At 40.6% G+C, this 24,856-nt stretch overlaps 1 protein-coding gene across 2 annotated transcripts in view; it reads left to right on the top strand.

Moving 5' to 3' along the window:
- LOC116573922 (SCO-spondin-like) overlaps positions 1-24,856 on the top strand; it is a 182,532-nt gene that overhangs the window by 32,760 nt on the left and 124,916 nt on the right. The gene's annotated exons all lie outside the window — the stretch shown is intronic.

Below are 24,856 nucleotides of genomic sequence, written 5' to 3'. Positions count from 1 at the left end.
GCAATTGCAAGGTTATAGGGAAGTTCTATTTTTAATTTCTTGAGGAATCTCCACACTGTTCTCCAAAGAGGCTGCACCAACTTGCATTCCCACCAACAATGGAAGAGGGTTCCCCTTTCTCCACATCCCCTCCAAAACATGTAGTTTCCTGTCTTGTTAATTTTGGCCATTCTAATTGGTGTAAGGTGATAGCTCAATGTAGTTTTAATTTGAACCTCCCTGAGGGCTAGTGATGATGAACATTTTTTCATGTGTCTGATAGCCATTTGTATGTCTTCATTGGAGAAGTGTCTGTTCATATCTTCTGTCCATTTTTTGATATGATTATCTGTTTTGTGTGTGTTGAGTTTGAGGAGTTCATTATAGATCCTGGATATCAACGTTTTGTCTGTACTGGCATTTGCAAATATCTTCTCCCATTCCGTGGGTTGCCTCTTTGTTTTGTTGACTGTTTCCTTTGCTGTGCAGAAGCTTTTGATTTTGATGAAGTCCCAAAAGTTTATTTTCGCTTTTGTTTCCTTTGCCTTGGAGACATATCTTGAAAGAAGTTGCTGTGACTTTTATCGAAGAGGTTACTGCCTATGTTCTCCTCTAGGATTCTGATGGATTCCTGTCTCACGTTGAGGTCTTTTATCCATTTTGAGTTTATCTTTGTGTATGGTATAAGACAATGGTCGAGTTTCATTCTTCTACATATAGCTGCCCAACTTTCCCAGCACCATTTATTGAAGAGACTTTCTTTTTCCACTGTAAATTTTTTCCTGTTTTGTCGAAGATTATTTGACCATATAGTTGACGGTCCCTATCTGGGCTCTCTACTCAGTTCCACTGGTCTATGTGTCTGTTTTTATAACAGTACCATGCTGTCTTGGTGATCACAGCTTTGTAGTAAAGCTTTAAATCAGGTAATGCGATGCCCCTATTTTATTTTTGTTTTTCAACATATCCTTAGCGATTCGGGGTCTCTTCTGATACCAGACAAATTTTTGGATTATTTGCTCTAGCTCTTTGAAGAATACCGGTGGAATTTTGATCCGAATGGCATTAAAAGTATAGATTTCTCTAGGCAGTATAGACATTTTAACAATGTTTATTCTTCCGATCCAAGAGAATGCATGGGATGGTCTTCCATCTTTTTGTGTCTTCTTCAATTTCTTTCATGAATGTTCTGTTGTTCCTCTAGTACAGATCCTTTACCTCTTTGGTTAGGTTTATTCCCAGGTATCTTATGTAGAACCTCCTTTTTAATGGTGGAATAATATTCATGTGTGTGTGTGTGTGTGTGTGTGTGTGTGTGTGATATTTTCTTTATCCATCCATCCATCAATGGACACTTAGGTTGTTTCCATGGCATGGCTATTATAAATAATACTAAACATGGGATGCAGGATCTTTTGATTTAGTGTTTTCATCTCCTTTGGATAAATACCCAGAAGCATAATTATTTGATCATACAGTAGTCCTATTGTAATTTTTGAAGAACCACCTTACTGTTTTCCACCTTTTTCCACATCTTTGCCAAGACTTGTTGTCTTTGTCTTCTTGATAATAGCCATTCTAACAGGGGTGAGGTGATATTGTGATTTTTACTTGCATATTCCTGGTTAGTGATGCTGAGAATCTTTTCATGTACCTGTTGAGGCCATTTGGATATCTTCCTTGGAAAAAATGTCTCTTTGGTTCTTCTGCCCATTTAAAAAATTGAATTGTTTGATTAATTTTATTATTGAGTTATTTGAGATCTTTATATATCTTAGATATTAACTCCTTATCTGATGTATGGTTTGCAAAATCTTCTCCTGTTCTGCAGGTTGATTTTTATTTTGTTCATTGTTTCATTTGCTGTGCAGAAACTTTTAAGTATGTTATAGTTCCCCTTTGTTCATTTTTGTTTTTGTTGTTTGTGCTTTTGTTGTCGTACCCCAAAAATCATTGCCAAGTCTAATGTTGAGGAGCTTTTTCCTTACATTTTCTTCTAGAAGGTTTATGGTATCAGGTGTTATGTTTAAGTCTTTGACCCATTTCAAGTTAATTTTTTTTTTCTGAGTGCTATTACATAGAGGTCTAATTTCATTTTTCTGCATGTGATTATCCAGATTTTCCAACATCACTTGTTGAAGAAACTGTCCTATCCCATTGGGTCTTCTTGGCTCCCATGTCCAGTATTAGTTGGCTATATGCAGGAGTTTAATTCTGGGCTCTCAATTCTGTTCCATTGCTCTATGTGTTTGTTTTTTAATGCCAGCACCATACTGTTTTAATTACTGTAGCTCTGTAGTATAGTTTGAAATCAAGAAGAGTGATACCTCTGGCTTTGTTCTTTCTTCTCAGGATTGCTTCAGCTATTTGAGGTCTTTCGTGGTTACATACAAAGTTTAGGACTTTTTTTCTGTTTCTATAAAGAATGCCATTGAAATTTTGGTAAAGATTGTACTGAATCTATAGATGGCTTTGGTTATTATGGGTATTTTAACAATATCATTTTTTTCAATTCACAAACATATGAAGACTTTACACTTGTTTGTGTCTTTTCTGACTTCTTTCAACTAAGTTTTGTAGTTTTTATTGTACAGATCTTTCACTTACTTGGTTAAATTTATTGTTAAGTTCTTTATTGTTTTTGATGCTTTGTTTTGAAGCTATTGTGAATGGAATGGTTTTATTGCTTTTCCAAATGTCTCATTATTAGTGTATAGAAATGCAACTCATTTCCATATGTTGATTTTTTATCCTACAACTTTTCTGACTTCATTGATTGGTTCTAAGTGTTTTTGGTTGAGGCTGCCCATAAATAAAGTCATATCATCTCCAAATAATGACAGTTTTACTTCCTATTTAATCTGAATGCCTTTTCTTTCTTTGTCTTGTCTAACTGCTCTAGCTAGGACTTCAAGTAGTATATTGAATAAGAGCAGCAAGGATGATCACTCTTTTTTAATTTCTGATCTTAGAGGAAAAGCTTTCAATTTTTCACCATTGAGTGTAATGCTAGCTGTGGTTTTGTCATATATGGCCTTTATTATGTAGAGCTATGTTCCTTCTATACTCAAAGTGTTGAGGATTTTTATCAAGAAAGGACATTGTATTTTGTCTGATGCTTTTTTTGCATCCATTGAGATGATCATATTATTTTGTTCTTTCATTCTATTGATGGGGTGTATCATATTTACTGCTTTGCATATGTTGCAAATATATGTTACCCTTGCATCCCAAGGGTAAATCCCAATTGGCCATGGCATATAATCCTTGTAATATGTTCTCAAATTTGATTCTTTAATATTTTGTTGAGAATTTTTGCATCTATATTCATCAGAGATGTTGGTCTATCATTGTCTTGTGGTGTCCTTATCTGGCTTTGATAGCAGAATAATGGTGGCTTCATAGAATGAGTTAGCAAGAGTTCCTTCCTCTTTAATCTACTTGGAAGAGTTTAAGAAGGATTGATGTTCACTTTCCTTTAAATGTTTGGTAGTATTCAGTGAATCCATCTGCTTCTGGGTTTTTCTGTGTTAGAAGGTTTTGAATTACTGATTCAATCTTCTTACTCATTATTGATCTATTAAGATTTTTTATTTCTTCCTAGTTCAGGTTGTGTGTTTCTAGAAACTTATGCATTTCTTTTAGATTATCCGACTTGTTGACATTGTTCATAGTGATCCTCTATGATCCTATGTATTCGCTAGTATCAGCAGGAATGACTCCTCTTTCATTTTTATTTTATTTATTTGAGTCTTCTCTATTTTTTTCTTAGTCTAACTAAAGGTTGGTCAGTTATATCTTTTTGGAAAACCAGCTCCTACTTTTATTGATACTTTTTATTGTTTTTCTGATTTGTACTTCATTTATTTCCTCTTTGATCTTTATTATTTCTTTTAACTTTATCAACTTCTGCTAACTCTGAACTTGATATGTTCTCTTTTTTTCTAGTTCTTTGAGGTGTAGCTAGTTTGTTTATTTGAGATCTTTCAAATTTATTTATTCACTTATTTATTGCTATTAACTTTTACCCCAGAACTGCTTTTGCAGCATCCCATAAATTTTAGTATGTTGTTTCCTTTTTCAATTGTTTCTAGATTTTTAAAATTTCCCTCTTGATGTCTCTTCACTCTTTGGTTGTTCAAAAGGGAATTGTTTAGTTTCCACAGATTTTCCAGATTTCCTCTTTTTGTTGATTCTGATTTCATAACTGTGATCAGAAAAAGATAGTTGATATGATTTCAATCTTCTTAAATGTGTTAAGGCTTAGTTTGTGACTTGTCATATGATCTATCCTGGGGAATGTTCCATGCGCACTTGAGAAGAATGTATATTATGCTGTCATTTGATAAAATGTTCTATATATGTCTATTAAGTCCATTTGGTCTAATAGGATTCAAGTCCAATGTTTCCTTATTTATTTTCCGTTCCATCCACTGCTGAAAATGGGTTAAAGTCCCCTTGTTATCATGCTGTTGTTTATTTTCCCCTTCAGATCTGTTAGCATTTGCCTAATATATTTAAATCTTCCAAAGTTAGATACACATATATTTATAATTATTATATCTTCTTATAAATTGACCCCTTTATCATTATATAATGGTCTCCATTGTTTCTCATGAACATTTTGGGCTCAAAGTCTATTTTATCTGATATAACTATGGTCATCTCCATTTTCTTTGGTTTCCATTTACATGGAGTATCTACTTCCATCCCTTCATTTTGAGTCTATATGTGTCTTTAAAGCTAAAATTAGTCTCCTGGGGCACCTGCATGGCTCAGTCAGCTAAGTGTCTGCCTTTGGCTCAAATCATGCCCGGGGGTCCTGCGATCAAGCCCCATGTTGCACTCTCTGCCTAGCTGGGAGGCTGTTCCTCCCTCTCCCTATGCCCCCGCCCCCCAATCATGCTTTCTCTCACACTCATTCTCTCTCAAATAAATAAATTAAATGTAAAACAAATAAAATAGTCTCTATAAGAAGTATATAGTCAGTCCAGGTTTTTGTTTCTGTTTTTGTTTTTTCCATCCAGCCACTCTGTGCATATTGATTGGTGAATTCAATCCATTTACATTTAGGGTGATTGTTGATATGTAAGAACTACTGCCATTTCATTGATTGCTTGCCTGTTGTTTTTTATTTCCATTATCCCCCCCCCCGGTCTGTTTATGCTTATCTATGTAAATTGGTGGTTTTCCATGGGGGTATACTTCATTTCCCCTTTTTAAAATATATCATTAATCTATTTTAGTTTTTGGTTGTGGTTACCATGAGGTTTTCTTTTGTTTTGTTTTGTTTTAATTATTTAATTATTTTTCCCAATTCTTTTTTTTCCCAATTCTTTTTTTAAATTTATTTTTAGCATAACAGTATTCATTGTTTTTATACCACACCCAGTGCTCCATGCAATCCGTGCCTTCTCTAATACCCACCACCTGGTTCCCCCAACCTCCTACCCCCCCACCATTTAAAACCCCTTAGATTGTTTTTCAGAGTCTATAGTCTCTCATGGTTCACCTCCCTTCCATTTTACCCCAACTCCCTCCTCCTAACTCCCCATATCCACCATGCTATTTGTTATGCTCCACAAATAAGTGAAACCATATGATAATTGACTCTCTCTGCTTGACTTCTTTCACTCAGCATCATCTCTTCCAATCCTGTCCATGTTGCTACAAAAGTTGGGTATTTATCCTTTCTGATGGAGGCATAATACTCCATAGTGTATATGGACCACATCCTCCTTATCCATTCATCCGTTGAAGAACATCTTCGTTCTTTCTACAGTTCTGTGACTGTGGCCATTGCTGCTATAAACATTGGGGTACAGATGGCCCTTCTTTTCATGACATCGGTATCCTTGGCGTAAATACCCAGGAGTGCAATTGCAGGGTCATAGGAAAGGTATATTTTTAATTTCTTGAGGAATTTCCACACTGTTCTCCAAAGAGGCTGCACCAACTTGCATTCCCACCAACAGTGGAAGAGGGTTCCCCTTTCTCCACATCCCCTCCAACACATGTTGTTTCCTGTCTTGCTAATTTTGGCCATTCTAACTGGTATAGGGTGATATCTCAATGTAGTTTTAATTTGAACCTCCCTGAGGGCAAGTGATGATGAACATTTTTTCATGTGTCTGATAGCCATTTGTATGTCTTCATTGGAGAAGTGTCTGCTCATATCTTCTGCCCATTTTTTGATATGTTTGCCTGTTTCGTGTGTGTTGAGTTTGAGGAGTTCATTAAAGATCCTGGATATCAACGTTTTGTCTGTACTGGCAATTGCAAATATCTTCTCCCATTCCGTGGGTTGCCTCTTTGTTTTGTTGACTGTTTCCTTTGCTGTGCAGAAGCTTTTGATTTTGATGAAGTCCCAGAAGTTTATCTTCACTTTTGTTTCCTTTGCCTTTGGAGACATATCTTGAAAGAAGTTGCTGTGACTTTTATCGAAGAGGTTACTGCCTATGTTCTCCTCTAGGATTCTGATGGATTCCTGTCTCACGTTGAGGTCTTTTATCCATTTTGAGTTTATCTTTGTGTACGGTGTAAGAGAATGGTCGAGTTTCATTCTTCTACATATAGCTGCCCAGTTTTCCCAGCACCATTTATTGAAGAGACTTTGTTTTTTCCACTGTAAATTTTTTCCTGTTTTGTCGAAGATTATTTGACCATAGAGTTGCGGGTCCCTATCTGGGCTCTCTACTCAGTTCCACTGGTCTATGTGTCTATTTTTATGCCAGTACCACATTGTCTTGGTGATCACAGCTTTGTAGTAAAGCTTGAAATCAGGTAATGTGATGCCGCCAGTTTTATTTTTGTTTTTCAACATATCCTTAGCGATTTGGGGTCTCCTCTGATTCCATACAAATTTTAGGATTATTTGCTCTAGCTCTTTGAAGAATACCGGTGGAATTTTGATCAGAATGGCATTAAAAGTATAGATTTCTTTTTTTAATTAATTTATTTATTTTCAGGAAAACAGTACTCATTATTTTTTCACCACACCTAGTGCTCCATGCAATCCGTGCCCTCTATAATACCCACCACCTGGTACCCCCAACCTTCCACCCCCACCCCGCCACTTCAAACCCCTCAGATTGTTTTTCAGAGTCCATAGTCTCTCATGGTTCACCTCCCCTTCCAATTTACCCCAACTCCCTTCTCCTCTCTAACACCCTTGTCCTCCATGATATTTGTTATGCTCCAGAAATAAGTGAAACCATATGATAATTGACTCTCTCTGCTTCACTTATTTCAACAGCATCATCTCTTCCAGTCCCATCCATATTGCTACAAAAGTTGGGTATTCGTCCTTTCTGATGGAGGCATAATACTCCATAGTGTATATGGACCACATCTTCCTTATCCATTCGTCCATTGAAGGGCATCTTGGTTCTTTCCATAGTTTGGCGACCGTGGCCATTGCTGCTATAAACATTGGGGTACAGATGGCCCTTCTTTTCACGACATCTGTATCTTTGGGGTAAATACCCAGGAGTGCAATGGCACGGTCATAGGGAAGTTCTATTTTTAGTTTCTTGAGGAATCTCCACACTGTTCTCCAAAGAGGCTGCACCAACTTGCATTCCCACCAACAGTGGAAGAGGGTTCCCCTTTCTCCACATCCTCTCCAACACATGTAGTTTCCTGTCTTGTTAATTTTGGCCATTCTATCTGGTGTAAGGTGATATTTCAATGTGGTTTTAATTTGAATCTCCCTGATGGCTAGTGATGATGAACATTTTTTCATGTGTCTGATAGCCATTTATATGTCTTCATTGGAGAACTGTCTTTCATATCTTCTGCCCATTTTTTTTTATATGTTTGCCTGTTTCGTGTGTGTTGAGTTTGAGGAGTTCATTATAGATCCTGGATATCAACGTTTTGTCTGTACTGGCATTTGCAAATATCTTCTCCCATTCCGTGGGTTGCCTCTTTGTTTTGTTGACTGTTTCCTTTGCTGTGCAGAAGCTTTTGATTTTGATGAAGTCCCAAAAGTTCATCTTCGCTTTTGTTTCCTTTGCCTTGGAGACATATCTTGAAAGAAGTTACTGTGGCTGATATCAAGGAGATTACTGCCTATGTTCTCCTCTAGGATTCTGATGGATTCCTGTCTCACACTGAGGTCTTTTATCCATTTTGAGTTTATCTTTGTGTATGGTGTAAGAGAATGGTCGAGTTTCATTCTTCTACTTATAGCTGTCCAGTTTTCCCAGCACCATTTATTGAAGAGACTGTCTTTTTTCCACTGTATATTTTTTCCTGTTTTGTTGAAGATTAATTGACCATATAGTTGAGGGTCCATATCTGGGCTCTCTACTCTGTTCCACTGGTCTATGTGTCTGTTTTTATGCCAGTACTATGCATCTTGGTGATCACAGCTTTGTAAAAAAGCTTGAAATCAGGTAACGTGATGCCCCAGCTTTATTTTTGTTTTTCAACATTTCCTTAGCGATTCGGGGTCTCTTCTGATTTCATACAAATTTTGGGATTATTTGTTCCAGCTCTTTGAAGAATACCAGTGGAATTTTGATCGGAATGGCATTAAAAGTATAGATTTCTCTAGGCAGTATAGACATTTTAACAATGTTTATTCTTCCGATCCAAGAGCATGGAATGGTCTTCCATCTTTTTGTGTCTTCTTTAATTTCTTTCATGAGTGTTCTGTGGTTCCTCGAATACAGATCCTTTACCTCTTTGGTTAGGTTTATTCCCAGGTATCTTATGGTTCTTGGTGCTATAGTAAATGGAATTGATTCTCTCATTTCCCTTTCTGTATTTTCATTGTTAGTGTATAAGAAAGCCACTGATATCTGCACATTGACTTTGTATCCTGCCATGTTACTGAATTGCTATGAGTTCTAGTAGTTTGGGGGTGGAGTCCTTTGGATTTTCCATATAAAGAATCATGTCATCTGCAAAGAGAGAGAGTTTGACTTCTTCATTGCCAATATGGACACCTTTCATTTCTCTTTGTTGTCTGATTGCTGTTGCTAGGACTTCTAATACTATGTTGAACAAAAGTCGTGAGAGTGGGCATCCTTGTCGTGTTCCTGATCTCAACAGGAAGGCTGCAAGCTTTTTCCCATTGAGGATGATATTTGCTGTGGATCTTTCATAGATAGATTTGATGAAGTTCAGGAATGTTCCCTCTATCCCTATACTTTGAAGCATTTTCATCAGGAACAGATGCTGGATTTTGTCAAATGCTTTTTCTGCATCGATTGAGAGGACCATGTGGTACTTCTCTCTTCTCTTATTGATCTGTTCTATCACATTGATTGATTTGCGAATGTTGAGCCATCCTTGTAGCCCAGGGATGAATCCCACCTGGTCATGGTGGATAATCTTTTTAATGTGCTGTTGGATCCTGTTTGCTAGGATCTTGTTGAGAATTTTAGCATCTATATTCATCAGTGATATTGTTCTGAAATTCTCCTTTTTGGTAGGGTCTTTGCCTGGTTTGGGGATCATGGTAATGCTGGCTTCATAAAAGGAGTCTGGAAGTTTTCCTTCTGCTTCAATTTTTTGAAACAACTTCAGGAGAATCGGTGTTATTTCTTCTTCGAAAGTTTGTAGAATCCCCAGGGAATCCATCAGGTCCTGGGCTCTTGTTTTTTGGGAGGTTTTTGATCACTGCTTCAATCTAGTTTCTAGATATTGGTCTATTCAGGTTGTCAATTTCTTCCTGGTTCAATATTGGGAGTTTATAGTTTTCCAGGAATGCATCCATTTCATCTAGGTTGCTTAGCTTATTGGCATATAACTGTTGATAATAACTTCTGATGATTGTTTCTACTTCCTTGGTGTTCATTGTGATCTCTCCCTTTTCATTCATAATTTTATGAATTTGGACTTTTTCTCTTTTCTTTTGGATTAGTGTGGCCAATGGTTTCTCGATCTTATTGATTCTTTCAAAAAACCAGCTTCTAATTTCACTGATACGTTCTACTGTATCTCTGGTTTCTACTTCATTGATCTCTGCTCTAATCTTGATTATTTCCCTTCTTACGTGTGGAGTTGGTTTGATTTGTTGTTGATTCTTCAGTTCTTTAAGGTATAGAGACAGCTGGTGTATTCTGGATTTTTCAATTTTTTTTTTTTTTTTTTTTTTGTGGGAGGTTTGGATGGCTATGTATTTCCCCCTTAGGACCGCCTTTGCTGTATCCCATAGGTTTTGGACTGAAGTGTCTTCATTCTCATTGGTTCCCATGAATTGTTTCAGTTCTTCTTTGATCTTCTGGTGGATCCAAGCATTCTTAAGCAAGGTGGCCTTTAGCTTCCAGGTGTTCGAGTTCCTTCTGAAATTTTCCTTGTGATTGAGCTCCAATTTCAAAGCATTGTGATCTGAGAATGTGCAGGGAATAATCTCAGTCTTTTGGTATCGGTTGAGTCCTGATTTGTGACCCAGTATTCTGGAAAAGATTCCATGTGCACTTGAGAAGAATGAGTATTCTGTTGTTTTAGGGTGGAATCTTCTGTATATATCGATGAGGTCCATCTGGTCCAATGTGTCATTCAATGATCGTGTTTCTTTATTGATTTTCTGCTCCGATGATCTGTCTATTTCTGAGAGAGGTTTGTTAAGATCCCCTGCTATTAATGTATTCATATCAATATGACTGTTTATTTTTTAAATAATATTCTTATGTAATTGACTGCTCCCATATTGGGGGCATAGATATTTACAATTGTTAGATCATCTTGGTGGATAGTCCCTTTAAGAATGATGTAGTGTCCTTCTGTATATCTGACTACAGTCTTTAGTTTAAAATCTAATTAGTCTGATATGAGAATCGCTACCCCAGGCTTCTTTTGAGGCCCACTGGCATGAAAGATGCTTCTCCATCCCTTCACTTTCAGTCTGAGTGTATCTTTAGTTTCAACACGGGTTTCTTGTAGACAACGAATGGATGGTTCCTGTCATTTTATCCAATCTGCAACCCTGTGTCATTTTATTGGGGCATTTAGGCCATTCACATTGAGAGTGATTATTGATAGGTACATTTTTATTGACATAGTGTTACCTTTGAAGTCTTTCTTTCTGTAGATTGTCTTTATATTTCTGTTCAATGTTATTCTTAGGATTTTTCCTCTTTTATAGAACCCCCCTTAATATTTCCTGTAGTGTCGGCTTGGTGATCGCATAGTCTTTTAAGCCCTGCTGGTCTTGGAAACTCTTTATCTCTCCATCCATTTTGAATGTCAGTCTTGTTGGATAAAGTATTCTTGGCTGCATGTTCTTCTCATTCAGTGCCCTGAATATATCTTGCCAGCCCTTTCTGGTTTCCCAGGTCTCGGTGGACAGGTCTGATGTTATTCTGATGGGCTTTCCTTTGTACTTAAGGAGCTTCTTTGTCCTAGCTGCTTTCAAGAGGGTCTGCCTACAATTACAATTCTTCATTCTTACTATTAAGTGTCTTGAGGACTTTTAAGAATCTATAATCTTGGGGGGAACCATTCTGCCTCTAGTACATGAATGCTTGTTCCATTCACGAGATTGCGAACATTTTCATGGACAACTTGTTCCACTATATCTTCTAGACTTCTTTCTTTCTCCTCCCCTCAGGGATTCCAATAATTCTGACGTTGGAATGTTTCATGGCATCATTTATTTCCCTGATTCTGTTTTCGTGGCTTCTAAGCTGTTTGTTCCAGGCTTCCTCCTGATCCTTTCTCTTTATCTGTTTGTCCTCCAGATCACTAATTCTATCTTCTCTCACTTACCCTAGCTTTGAGAAAATTTAGATTAGATTGGAACTCACTGCCCTAACATTGTGAACATCATCCCTGGTGGCTTTCAGTTCTGCCCTAATTAATTCCGTTTGGTCATCCATGGCCTTCTCCAACCTAGCTATTGCCTGGACAATTGTTAGCCTGAATTCCTTTTCCGACATATTGTCTATGTCTATAGCCATTAGCTCTGTTGCAGAAGGCCCATATTCTGTATATTTCTTCTCTTGGGCATTCCTCCTCCTTGTCATTTTGGTGAGAGATGACTGAACAGATGTAGCTTGATGTATTAACCATGGTGCAGGCAAAGTCCACCCTGGAAGGCTTCTGAGCAATCAGGATTCCCCACCCGAATGAGAGAAAAAAGAAAAGAAAAAATAAAAAGAGAGAGAGACAGGAAAAAAAGGGAAATAAAAGAGAAGTCTCAACCCAAATGGGCTCCAAGGTAAGATTTATGAAGTATACAAACAAAAACAGACAAACAAAAAGACTGATAAAAGTATATGACAAGAGAAAAAAATATATAGATATATATATTTATATATAAAAGCAAAAAAAAAAAGGGAAGAACCTCATCATAAAGAACCCCAAGTATAAGATTTATATACTAGCAAGACAAACACAAATACACAGAAACACTGGAGGAAGAAAAATATGGGAGAGTGGTTATAAATTCTCAGTGTGAGCAAGGAAGGTTATTTTGATTCTTCCTGGATGTATCTTGATATCTTTGTTAAAGGATTCAAATTTCCTAAGCTAAAGGGGGATTAAAAATTGGTTTACCTATAGGGGTAGCGTTGATTGGAGAAATGGGGTTACCTTGAAGTTTAACTCTATATGAATATTAGAAAATAAAAATAAATAAGGAATAAACTAGACTAAACTAAACTAAAATTTTAAAAAAATTAAAAAATAGAAAATCAAAAGAAAAACACAGGTGTATGTGTGTTTTTCAAAAAGTTCAGGTTAGAAGGTTATTATGGAATTTGATGTACTGGACGTCTCACTGTGATGGTCAATAGATTAAAAAATTATCTATATAAAAAAAAGAACCAGAAAAGTGGGAACGAGTTTAAATATAAGTTGTATCTATGAAGTAGTGGCAGTTGTTCTCTTGTAGTCTTTTTTTTCTTTCTTTCTTTCCTGGTTTGTTTTCTGGGGGAGGGGCCTGCCACGTGGGTTTTTAGTCAATGATGTTCCCTGAGTTAAGTCCTCCCGCCCCCCTCAAGGGGCTGGGCTCTGAGGAAACCGGTTTTTTCAGGCTTTTGTTCTCTGGAGGTTTTTATGTTTGTTCACTTATTTTCTCTTGCCTTGACAGCTTTTGGTGTTTTTTCGAGGTTTAGAGGAAAGCAGACTGCACCCCGAACTCCCTCTCAGAGATAAGCCTCAGTCTGCTCCCTGTGGGTCCTGCAGAGCCCATATAAATTCCCCCTTGGTTGCTGGCAGAGCAGGTTCCGAGTCACAGTCCCTGGGGACACAGGTTCTTCTGCTTGTACCCAAAACTACGGCAGCGGCGGCTGTCTGGGCAGCTCCAGACCACCAGAGAGATTCTAAAGCAGCAATCACACACTGAGATTTTCCCACTGGCCCGGGCTGGGATTGCCTGGTCTTTCCAGGTCTATGAGCACCAGGTTTGCATGAACCTCTCTCAGGGGAGGGTGTGGGGCCCATGCGTCTCAGGCTCTGATAGTGTGGCGGGGGTCTAAGAGCGCTGGGCTGGGCCTTCGTGCACCTCTGTGTGGGGAGGGTGTGGGGCACGCTTGTCTCAGGCTCTGTTAGACGGCGCAGAGTTCTGTCATCTGGTGGGGCTTGCAGCCCCACACAGGAGACAGACCCCACGTATTCTTGGGCACACTGGCGGCTCAGGGACCAAGACCTGGTTTCTCCACCACACTCTCTCTGGCTCAGCGCCAGGGGAGGCTGTCCTGGGTCTGGGGACTTAAGCCCCTGTCCCTAGCCACCCCGATTCCTGCAATTTTCCGTGCAATCCTTTGTTCTTTTTGAGTGCTTTCAACCAGTCTCCAAGTTAATGCTAGTCCCCAGATGCAGGGCACTCTTGTATTGGGGTATTACTTTCCAATCGGTCTCCTCTGGTGGCTCCCTCCCCCTTTTGTTTATCTTCTGCTATCAGTCCAATGTTCCCACTCCGCTTTACCTGCCCACTGGCGTCTTCTGCCCCTGTAGAGATCCAGACGTGTATAATTCTGATCTCAGGCTGATTTCATGGGTGATCAGAGTTCTTTGGTAGATATTCAGCTCACTTTATGGTACAGGTTGAAATGGCGCCTCCTCCTACTTCCCCGCCATCTTGTCCTACGATGAGGTTTACATAAAAGAGGTTTTATGTAGGTCTTACAGGTCTTATAGATAAAATAGTCCAATTTATGCTGATAGAAACTTTTCTTAGTCACCAAAAAGTTTCCATCCTTCTACTCCTCCCCTTTTGTATCTTTGATGTCACAATTTACCCTTTTTCTGTGCTATGTATTTGTCAACAAATGTCACAATAGTGCTATAGTTATTTTAAAAATTATTTTCCTTTAACCTTTATACTATAACCTATAAGCTTTTCTTTTAACTTTTATGCTATAAAAGTGTAGTAGATGTAAGGGCTTGCCCCTCCCAGAGGAACTTGCTTGTGGACCCCGGATGTAGGTGCGGGGCAGGCCAGGTGGAGACGTCCAATCTGTGGGGCACGCATATATCCACTGGGGTGAATTGAGATTCGATTGGCCGCCTGTGTAGGGGCGGGGCTCAACCAACCCCATAAAGGTTGTAGTGCGAAGCTGTCAGGAAAAAAAAAAAAGAAAGAAGCAGGAGAGCTCTCTGAGGAAGAAGAAGGTGGAAGCAGGGGAGCGGAAGAGTTGGCGGGAGTGGAAGAGCAGTAACAGCTATTGTAAGAGCTATAAAGGCTGTAACAGCTCTTCTAAGAGCTATAACCACCGCCAGCTGTCCCGCCGCTGGCGGTCCTGCTGCCGGCAGCCTTCAGCTGCCTGCAGTCTCGCCTCCGGTGGCCCTGAGCTGCCTGCAGCCCCGGGCTGCCTACAGCCTCCAGCAGTCGCGCTGCGCAGCCAGTGGGCCCCGCGCTGCCAGCAGCCTGAGACATCAGCGGTCCAGCTGTCAGCGGTCCTGTCGCCTGCAGCCCCAAGAGGCCAGTAGCCTTGCCGCAAAATGCCTCACCACCCCGAGCCACCAGCGGCCTTGTCTGCAGCGGTGGCCTCCTCTGGGTGGCAGCCTTATCAGTGGCGTCATGGGGAACAGAGTTTGTGTCATCGGGGTTGTCCTCCTTGTCATCATCGCTGTCATCGTTGCCTCTTCGTCATTGGGAGCGGCCTCATCCGGGAAGCGGCCTTGTCCAGAATGGCCTCTTCTTGGGAGCAGCCCTGTCTGGGGAGCAACCTGATCGAGCAGTGGCCTCGTCCTGGGAGTGGCTCCGACCATGGAGCGGCCTCATCTGCGGAGCAGCCTCATCTAGAGCAGCCTTGTCTGGAGTGGCCTTCTTGGGAGTGACCTTGTCGGGATCATCGTCATTGCCTTTTCCTAAGAGATAGCCGTGACCAGTCAGTTTGATTCTTGATGCTTGGCGCGAAATAAAGTTTTGCTTGACCTTTGCTTTGTATCAGTCTCATTCCTTTGATCACGGACCCTAACAGTAGTAATGAATTTCTTCAGCTTTTGTTTGTCTGGGAAAGTCTTTATTTCTCTTTCATATTTGAAGATTAACTTTGTTGGATAGAGTATTCTAGGCTGGAAATTTTTATCCATCAGTATGTGACTGTTATCCCACTCTCTCCTGGCATATAGTATTTCTGCTTAGAAATTTTCTGTTTTCCTAATGGGATTCCTTTGTATGTTACACTTTTTCACCCTAGTTGCCTTTAGTATTCTTGCTATATCTTTGATTTTTGATAAATTCTTTATAATGTCTTAGAGAGTATCTTTGAGATAACAGGATGGTCTATTAGCTTTTTTAATTTGGGGGGAGACAAACTGGTGGGGAAGTAAAAGGAGGCGCTCGTTCAACCTGCACCCTAAAGTGAGCTAATTACCTTCCAAAGATCTCCAATCACCCATGAAATCAGCCTGAGACCAGAATTATACACGTCTGGATCTCTACTGGAGCAGAAGACGCCAGTGGGCAGGTAAAGCGGAGTGGGAAAGTCGGACTGCTATCGGAAGATAAACAAAAGGGGGAGGGAGCCACCAGAGGCGACCTGGTGGAAAGTAATATCCCAATACGAGAGCGCCCTGCGCCTGGGGACCAGGATTAACTCGGGAGTCTGGTAGAAAGCACTCAAAAAGAGCAAAGGATCACCGGGAGAGAAATTGCAGGAATCAGGGTGTTGGGGTCTGGGCTTAAGTCCCCAGACGCAGGACAGCCACCCCTGGCGCAGAGCCAGAGAGAGTGCAGCAGAGAAATCAGGTCTCGGTCCCTGAACCACCAGCGCGCCTGAGAGTGCCTGGCGCCCGGCTCCCGTTAGGGGCTGGGAGCCTCGCCAGCCAACAGAAGCACAGCCTTTTTGCAGTCCCCACGCAAGTGCCATCAGAGTCCGAGTCGTGCCCTGCGCCCTCCCCTGAGAGAGGTGCACACAAACACCAGCCGGGTCCTCTCTGAACGGAAAGACCAGGCACTCCCAGCCCGGGCCAGTGGGGAAATCTCAGTGTGTGATCGATCGCTGCTTGGAGCTTCTCTGGTGGTCTGGAGCTGCCCAGACAGCCGCCGCTGCCATGGTTTTGGGTACAAGCAAAAAATCCTGAGTCCCCAGGGACCGCGACAGGGAACCTGCTCTGCCAGTGGCCAAGGGGGGATTTATTTAGGCTTTGCAGCCAGACTGAGGCTTCTGTCTGAGAGGGAGGTCAGGGTGCAGTTTGCTTTCCTCTAAACCTACAAAAACCATCAAAAGCGGTCAAGGCGCGAGAGAAAAGCAAAAGTGAACAAATATAAAAACCTCCAGAGAACAAAAGCCTGAAAAAAACAGTTTTCTCAAAGCCCACCCCCTGGGGGGGGAGGACTTAGCTGAGAGAACTTCAGGGACTGAAAACCCACGTGGCAGGCCCCTCCCCCAGAAAACCAACGGGGAAAGGAAAAAAAAAAAAAGATGACAAGAGAACAACCACCACTACTTCATAGGACAATTTTTATTATTAATTCAATCCCACTATTCTGGCTCATTTTTTTATATAGTTAATTTCTTATTATTATATAGATAATTTTTTAACCTATTCACTTGTCACAGTGAGATGTCCAGTACATCAAATTCCATAATAACCTGAACTTTTTGATACATACACCTGTGTTTTCCTTTTGAATTTCTGTTTTTTAAATTTCTTTTTTTTTTAATTTTAGTTTAGTTTAGTTTATTCCTTTTTTAAATTTTTATTTTCTAATACTCATATAGAGTTAAACTTCAAGGTAATCTCCTTTCCCCAATCAATGCCACCCCTATAGGTAAACCAATTCCTAATCCCCCCTTATCTTAGGAAAGTTGAGTCCTTTAACAAAGATATCAAGATACATTCAGGAAGAATCAAAACAAACTTCCTCACCCACACTGAGAATTTACAACCACTCTCCCATCTTTTTCTTCCACCAGTATTTCTGTGTTTTTGTGTTTCTCCTGATACTATATAAATCTTACACTCAGGGTTCTTTTTGACGAGGTTCTTCCTTTATTTGCATATATATATATGCAAATATATATATATATTTTTCTCTTGTCATATACTTTTATCAGTCTTTTTGTTTGTCTGTGTCTGTTTGTATACTTCATAAATCTTACCTTGGGGCCCATTTGGGCTAAACCTTCTCTTTTATCTCACCTTTCTTTCCTGTCTCTCTCCCTCTCTCTTTTTTTTCCTTTTCCTTTTCTTTTTCCTCTCATTTGGGTGGGAAGCCCTGATTGCTCAGAAGCATTTCAGGGTGCACCTTGACTGCACCACAGTCGATACACCCAGCTACACCCGTTCAGCCATCTCTCACCAAAATGACTAGGAGGAGGAATGCCCAACAGAAGAAAAATACAGAGGATGGACCTTCTGCAACAGAGCTAATGGCTATCAACATAGACAATATGTCAGAAAGAGAATTCAGGCTAACAATTATCCAAGCAAGAGCTAGGTTGGAGAAAGCCATGGGTGACCAAACGGAATTGATTAGGGCCAAACTGAAAACGACCAGAGATCATGTTTTCAATATTAGGGAAGAGCTGAAAGCTACCAGGGATGAGCTTCACAATGCTCTCAATGAGTTCCAATCTAATCTAAATTCTCTCAAAGCTAGAGTAACTGAGGCAGAAGATAGAATTAGTGATCTGGAGGACAAAGATATAGAGAGAAAGGATCAGGAGGAAGCCTGGAACAAACAGCTTAGAAGCCACGAAAACAGAATCAGGGAAATAAATGATGCCATGAAACATTCCAACGTCAAAATTATTGAAATCCCTGAAGGGGAGGAGAAAGAAAGAAGTCTAGAAGATATAGTGGAACAAGTTCTTCATGAAAATTTTCCAAATCTCGTGAATGGAACCACTCATTTTGTGCTTCCTACTTCCTCCACAGGGGGACCGCTTTGCCCCTTGCAGTGTCACCCCGGGGAGCAGAGTGGCTCTAGAGGAGTTCTTGCCTCTCTTCTGTATCCAATATCATCTCTCTCACACTAGATAGCTTGCTGGACTCTCTTCTCAGACAAGTTGCACTTCCACAAATTCTCTCTTGCCAATTGGTATCTGCCCAGGTCAGCAATTTCCAGGACCCCCACCCCACAACACCATGTCCCAGTCCCACCTTGGTGAGGGAGGAGGGGCAGGTTCACTGACTCCCTTGGATCTTGAACTCTTACTAAGGCTTGTTTATTTATTTTCAAGTGCACAGATGGGCAGGAATCCTCTCAGGTCCTTTGGCATAGGCATTGAGGGATTCGAGCTCATAGTGTTTTCTAATCAGTTGTTTAAAAGGAGAGGGAAAAAAGGAGAATGACTTACACTGTCACAATGCTGCATCACCCCAGGTGTCTCCCTTTCTGTGGATGGGTTTCATGCCCAGGGTTCAAAGCAGCTGGGTCAGAATGTTCTCTCACACAGCACTCTGAGTGAAATTGCTGGGGGTTCTCCTTCCTGCCTCCAGCCCTGCCCCCCTGCTATGCCCTAGAGTTTCAGCATCACTGTACATGTTTACAGTTGTGCATATTATGCAGTGTGCAACCCTAGGACATATATTGTCATTGGGTGTATGAGAATGACACTCCTTGGGGTTGGGCACCAAAAACCTGCACACAAGAGCACAACACTGGAGCTCTATCTCACAGGATTGGTATGGGAAAGCCACACAAGTTCAGCTTTGAAGAATCTGTAAATAGCCCTCTGCATATATGTGTAGTACAAACTCTCAGCACAATTTTTACTTTTTATGTAGGAAAATTTTTTCTTAAAAAAGTCATTTCAAGTCTTATATAGTTTTGTGGAAAGTGGTGTACAGTAAAAACAAAATTCTTACAATTTTGAACTATTACCAATGAGTCCTGTTTGTATAGTAGGAAAAGGATGCATTCACCTGTAATGTTACCCTGGGCATGAGAACTTTCCAGGAGTCCATATAGAATGTTAGAGCAGAGCAAGATGAATCTTCAGACATCTTGGTGTGAGAAGACTTACTTACAACTTCCCAAAGACTATTTTGAAGAGATTTTTAACTTAGAGCTTTTTGGGGATGAAATTCCAAGCATCTTTTTCTGTTCTTTAGATGTCTGTTTTCTCTATTCCATCCACCTCCTTTGACTCTCATCTGCATAAGTGGAAACTAGTTTCTGCCCTGTGAATTTCAAGCCAAAATGCACAGAGGTCTTCATCACCTCGCCCTAATCCCATGTATGTTCCAGGCTGGAACACAGAGTGAGGGAAATGACTTTTTCATAATAGCCCTTTATAGCCAGATAAGTTTTCTTTCTCCAAATACAAGATTTTTCCTTATACACACCTTATATAGAATTGTTATGAAATTAGATGGGCTTTTTGACAAAATTTGCAGAATCAAGTTTAGTCAAATCTTGTTTTGAAAGAGTACTTGCCTTTCCCCAAAAAACAATACTTTAAGTCAGTTCAATAATGCAGTACACGATTCCAAAACAGCTGAGCTCAAGGCTTACAACATGGCATTGCAGAATGATTTGGATGGCATTTGTGATCTTCAATTTGAGCCATGTTTCTGGGTGAACTGTAGAACTTTAGAGCTCAGATCCTAGGATTCTGACTCAAAAGGTCTGGGGATGCCATGCAGATATCTATTTGTCTATCCATTGATCCATTATCTATCTATCTATCTATCTATCTATCATCTATCATCTATTTATCTATATGCTTAAGTGATTCTGCTGCACCACCAATATTGAAAACCACTGGACTAGAACTTTGGAAAAACTTATTGACCTAAAGAAGTGAATCAAAGTGAAACTTGATTATCATAAGTTACCATCAAAGAGAAAGCAAAGTAAATCTGAATAAAATTAACTAAAATAAGCCAACAACTAAATCATTCATTTCCCATTAAATTTCTTCCCCTGCTTCAGGAATCCTTGGCTGAGATGTGGATAGCAGGTAGTCATTTATCTTTTCTACTTCCAAGGAAATTGTTTTCTCCCTCTTACAAATACACAAGAAAGGAGACTCCACAAGATCCTTCCCACATTTATTGACAATGCTGCATTGTAATTGTTTACCCTACATATGCTGTGATTTCAATCTGTTTCTTCCAGTTCTATTCTCACTGGAATCTAGAGGTAGACACTGAGCATCTTCCTACATGCAGGACGCCATGTGTCAACTGAAATGTGCTAAAACCTCCCCAGCCACCCTCAGCCTCTTGCTCCCAGACTCATTATGCCACTTTTCAGAAATGTTTTCTTTGGTTCAGACTGTCCAAAAGAAATTTTAAATCTTGAGTTTCAGGGGCTGGGACTTGAAAAATAATGAGAATGTTTTAGAATATTTAAGCTCTTTAAAGTATCTAAGCACATTAATTCCTGGCTGGTGTTTCTATTTCATTTTATTGTTGAGAAATCCAGGACTCAGAAAGGCTAGGCCATTTGCCTAGTGTCACACAGCTGGTGACCAACAATGCCAAGGCCTCAACCCAGGCATTCCACCTCTAAAATCAGTCTGCTTCCTCCACCATACAAAGTCTGTCCCAGGCCAAGGATTTATGATTCCAAGCTTGTCATCAGCTGCCACAACTCTGGACCTCTGCAGAATTCAGCCAAGGTCTTTAGTCTCACATTGTGGAAACCAAAGGGCACTCTAATTCTCGTCTTCCAGAACTGAAGTCCTAGATGGGAGGCATGGAGGAAATCAAAAGGAATTCCCTTGTAATTCTCTCACCAAATTAGTTCATCTTAGATCTCAGCTTCAGGGACTATAAGGCCCTATACCATCTGGCCTGGGTTCCCTCTATGATTTCAATCTATTTCTGCTCCTCCTTCTGTTTCTCTGTGCCAGCCACCCTTGATTCCTTGTGTCTAGAACACACCAGGCACATTCACACCCCATGGATTTTGCACTTGTTCTTTACTCATTCAGTGTATAGTTATTGTCAATACCATGTTGATGACAAATCATTACAAAATTTAGCAGCTTAGAGTAACACACATTTATTATCTCACATTTCTGTTGGTGTAGAGTACAGCTTAAATTGACCCTCTACTTCAGGATATCTCACAGCCTGCAATCAAGCTGCCAGCGAGGGCAAGACCTTATATGAAGGCTTGACTGGGAAAGGACCCACTTCCAAGGCACCTGGTTGTCAGTGAAACTCAGTTCCCTGTGGGCTGTTGGACTGAGGACCTTAGATCCTAATTTCTTCAAAGCTTAAAAAAGAGTCTGCTAGGAAAACAAAGTCGAAATCTACTGTGATATTATCATAGAAAAAATATCATAGCATGTTGATTAGAAGCAAATCACTCTATGGAGCCCCACACAGAGGGAGGAGACTACATAGGGCATGAATACCAGGTGGAGGGCATGAATACCAGGGCAGATCTTGCATTCCTGAGAAATGCAAGAAACATGACCTTTGACATTAGACTGATGCTGGGCCAACTTGGCAGGCCCAGCAATTCTGTCCATTTCAGAGCCTGCTTGACATAGCCTAGAATGCTCTTTCCCCAGATATCCTCAGGGCTCACTCCTTTGCTTCCTGCAAGTATTGGCTCCCTCTATGGAGTTGTCTTCCCTAAACACCAAATTTAACATTACAGTCCTAGCTCACCACTCACTGTCTCTCAATCCTAGTCAATGTCCATCTATGCAGTTGTGTGCTGGGGCCTGAGTTTATCAGCACACAAGAAAGCTAATTGTTAAATCTTAAAGACAGTTGTGGCCCTGTTTATGTCATATTAACGGCATGACATTGGCCACTATAGAAATATTTACACCACAGAAATTGTCAGACATTACAAATCAAGGCTTTTAAAAATGGGGAGTCAGTAACATTAACCTTTACCAATATACCATTGCTTCTATAGCACTCATCATCTTCTACCATATAATAGTTTACATTTCATTTGGTCTATTGTCTTCCTCTCCTCACTGAAATGCAAGCTCTATGAAGACTCACAATTTTCTATGTTTTGTTCACCCTTAATACCAAGAGTAATAGATGACCAATAAATACTTATTGAATGTCAATTAAATATTACCTCTGCAAATATTACTTCTGCAGAAAAGGCTTTCCCTGACCAACTACCTATCTTGTAATCCAAATTAGATATGTTCTATGATTCTCTCAGAACCCAGTTCTTTCCTTCTAAGAAGACATCACAATTTCTGATTACAGAATATTTTTTTTTAACTTTGTCGTCCATGTGTATCTCCCCAACTAGACTGTAAAAACATTTTGAGGGCAGATGCAGTGTCTGAGCTAGATATGGTCCTTGAAAGTAAAGCCTTGAGCCTCTTTGGTAAAGTAAATGCTGTGCCCCTTTCAGTGCCTTTGGGATAAATTTTCATGTGTCAAATCTCTTAATATAATGCAGTGTATATTACATTAAAAAGAGCCTACATAAATTAGCACATTCTGTGGCATCTCTCAGTGTTAAGGGATAACATCTACCTTTCTATTTACAAATTTAAAGGAAATGTATTTATTTTGGAGAGTTTTAAATTTTTTTGTCCTTGAGCAGACCTGGGATTGAAGATATGGCCCCATGAAGTCTTTGTTTAAGAAGACTAGGCCATCCTGCTATCCTAAACCTGAATGTCCTCCCTTTGCTCAGCGTGTGCCATGCACAGAGCACAGGACCAACCAGCAAGGCAGTGAGATGTAGTGCCTATCAAACCCCATATTCTACCTCTTCTGGGATGGACAGCTCCACAGTGCAGAGGAAAATGCCAACCTCTAACAGCATTGCTAAGAGATGGGTTACTACCCCAAAGGAGACATCTCAGTGTTACACATTGAAAATGCACATAAAACCTAAATGACAGGACTCTGGAAGAGTTCCAAGATGATATCAGTGGTTGGAACATAAGCAATCTCTTCTCATCTGCTGATGATGCCTGTTAAGCGCTTGCACGAGGAAGTTGAAGGTCAAAGATCTCTTCCATTTTGTTACCAGATCCCAACATTCATCCCACCTGGCTGAGGCACTCAGGATTGGCAAAGGCTCCTGTGCTCTCCTACACAGCTGCTTTCTGGGGATAGAGCAGTAGACGACTGTTGCTTCACTCTCCACATCTCTTTATCCAGTTTTAGGCAGAAGTGGGTGGCCAGCTGGTGCTCATCTTATAGGAAACTGCCTTGCCAACTTATCAGAAGCTCCCTTCCCAGGCAGATGGGCTGTGAATCTAGATCACTTTAGAGTAAGATTTTCATGAGAGGCTTTCTCTCACTAGACAAGTTCTCACGTGATCTATGGCAGTTCTGAGAAGCTCTTGCAACCCCCCCAAACTCTAGAGCAATTCATAAATTTTAATAAACTTGCCTTATTTCAGCTGAAAATTAGGTGTAAAGAAAGTGGCTTGGAATCAAGTTGTCATCCCCAGAAAAGACACAGAACTCAAGTGTGGGTCAGGCACCCAGTTCTCTCTCCCCAGAGCTGCCCTGGCCAGGAATCCCTTTGGCAATCTCTGCTGAAACATCAGGGTTTAAAGGACTACACCCTAGAAAAGAACTTCACGGGTTCATAGTTGTTGGGTAGTGCTGCATTCCTTTCATTATGCAAAATACTTGCTCTCCAGATGCTCATCATCCAGCACAGGTTGGGTCTCATCCCATCCAGCTCCTCCCTCCCCACTTTCAGAAGCACCCATAGCAGGCTTTTAAGCCCTCTTCTCTCCTAATTCCCACTGAGTCCAAGGTAAGGATGAACTCTAAGTCATGGGGAAGCCTATGGTCTCCTGAGAAATGCAAGAAACATGACCTCTGACATTGGACTGATGCTGGGCCAACTTGGCAGGCCCAGCAATTCTGGCAGCAATTGTGTTCAATATAAAACAGGACCCTATTTCCAGAAGCCTTCTCTGTCTCAGGAGAAAAGCAGAAGGAAACCCACTCCTATAAGATGAAGTGAAATAAATATGCTGGAGGGCAGAGTATTTTAATAAAATCATGTTTACCATGTAACATATTCTGGAACTCAAATATTAGAAGCATTGCAGGGCAGCTGTCAGCCAATAGTGTACAGACTTCCTAGTGTCCTACGTGTGCACAGGGCTTCTAGGAAATGAGGGTACAAGGAGGGGAGACAGGACAGAAGGATGTGGTCTGTGACTACCCCACCCCAAATCCTCTGCCAATGGCCTGGCCTTCCTGGATCCTACCTAGCCTTGTCAGGATAGGGAGAATCCTTGGGGGATATAGCCTCTCCTCAATAGGGTACACCGCAAAGTGGTATCCCTATCAAAGCAAGGTACCCCTTTGCAGGAGAAGTATTCTCCAAATTGTTTCCAATCAACACACCTATATGCATGATCTGTACCCCCAGCTGCCTCTGGTTGTGGTTCTTTGAAGCAGATTTGCCCCTCAGCAAATTCAAGCCAAGTTTGTTTTTACTGAGTAGATGAGCACACTTGATTTTGTCTCTTCGATGCTGGAAGTAACAAGACAGATGGGAATTATGAGTATGCCTATGATCAGGAATGTAACTGGGCATGTGACTGCTGCC

Source organism: Mustela erminea, chromosome 15 (assembly GCF_009829155.1).
Source record: "Mustela erminea isolate mMusErm1 chromosome 15, mMusErm1.Pri, whole genome shotgun sequence".
NCBI lineage: Eukaryota > Metazoa > Chordata > Mammalia > Carnivora > Mustelidae > Mustela > Mustela erminea.
Note: the sequence above shows the minus strand (reverse complement) of the source record. Positions and strands in the feature narration are given on the sequence as shown.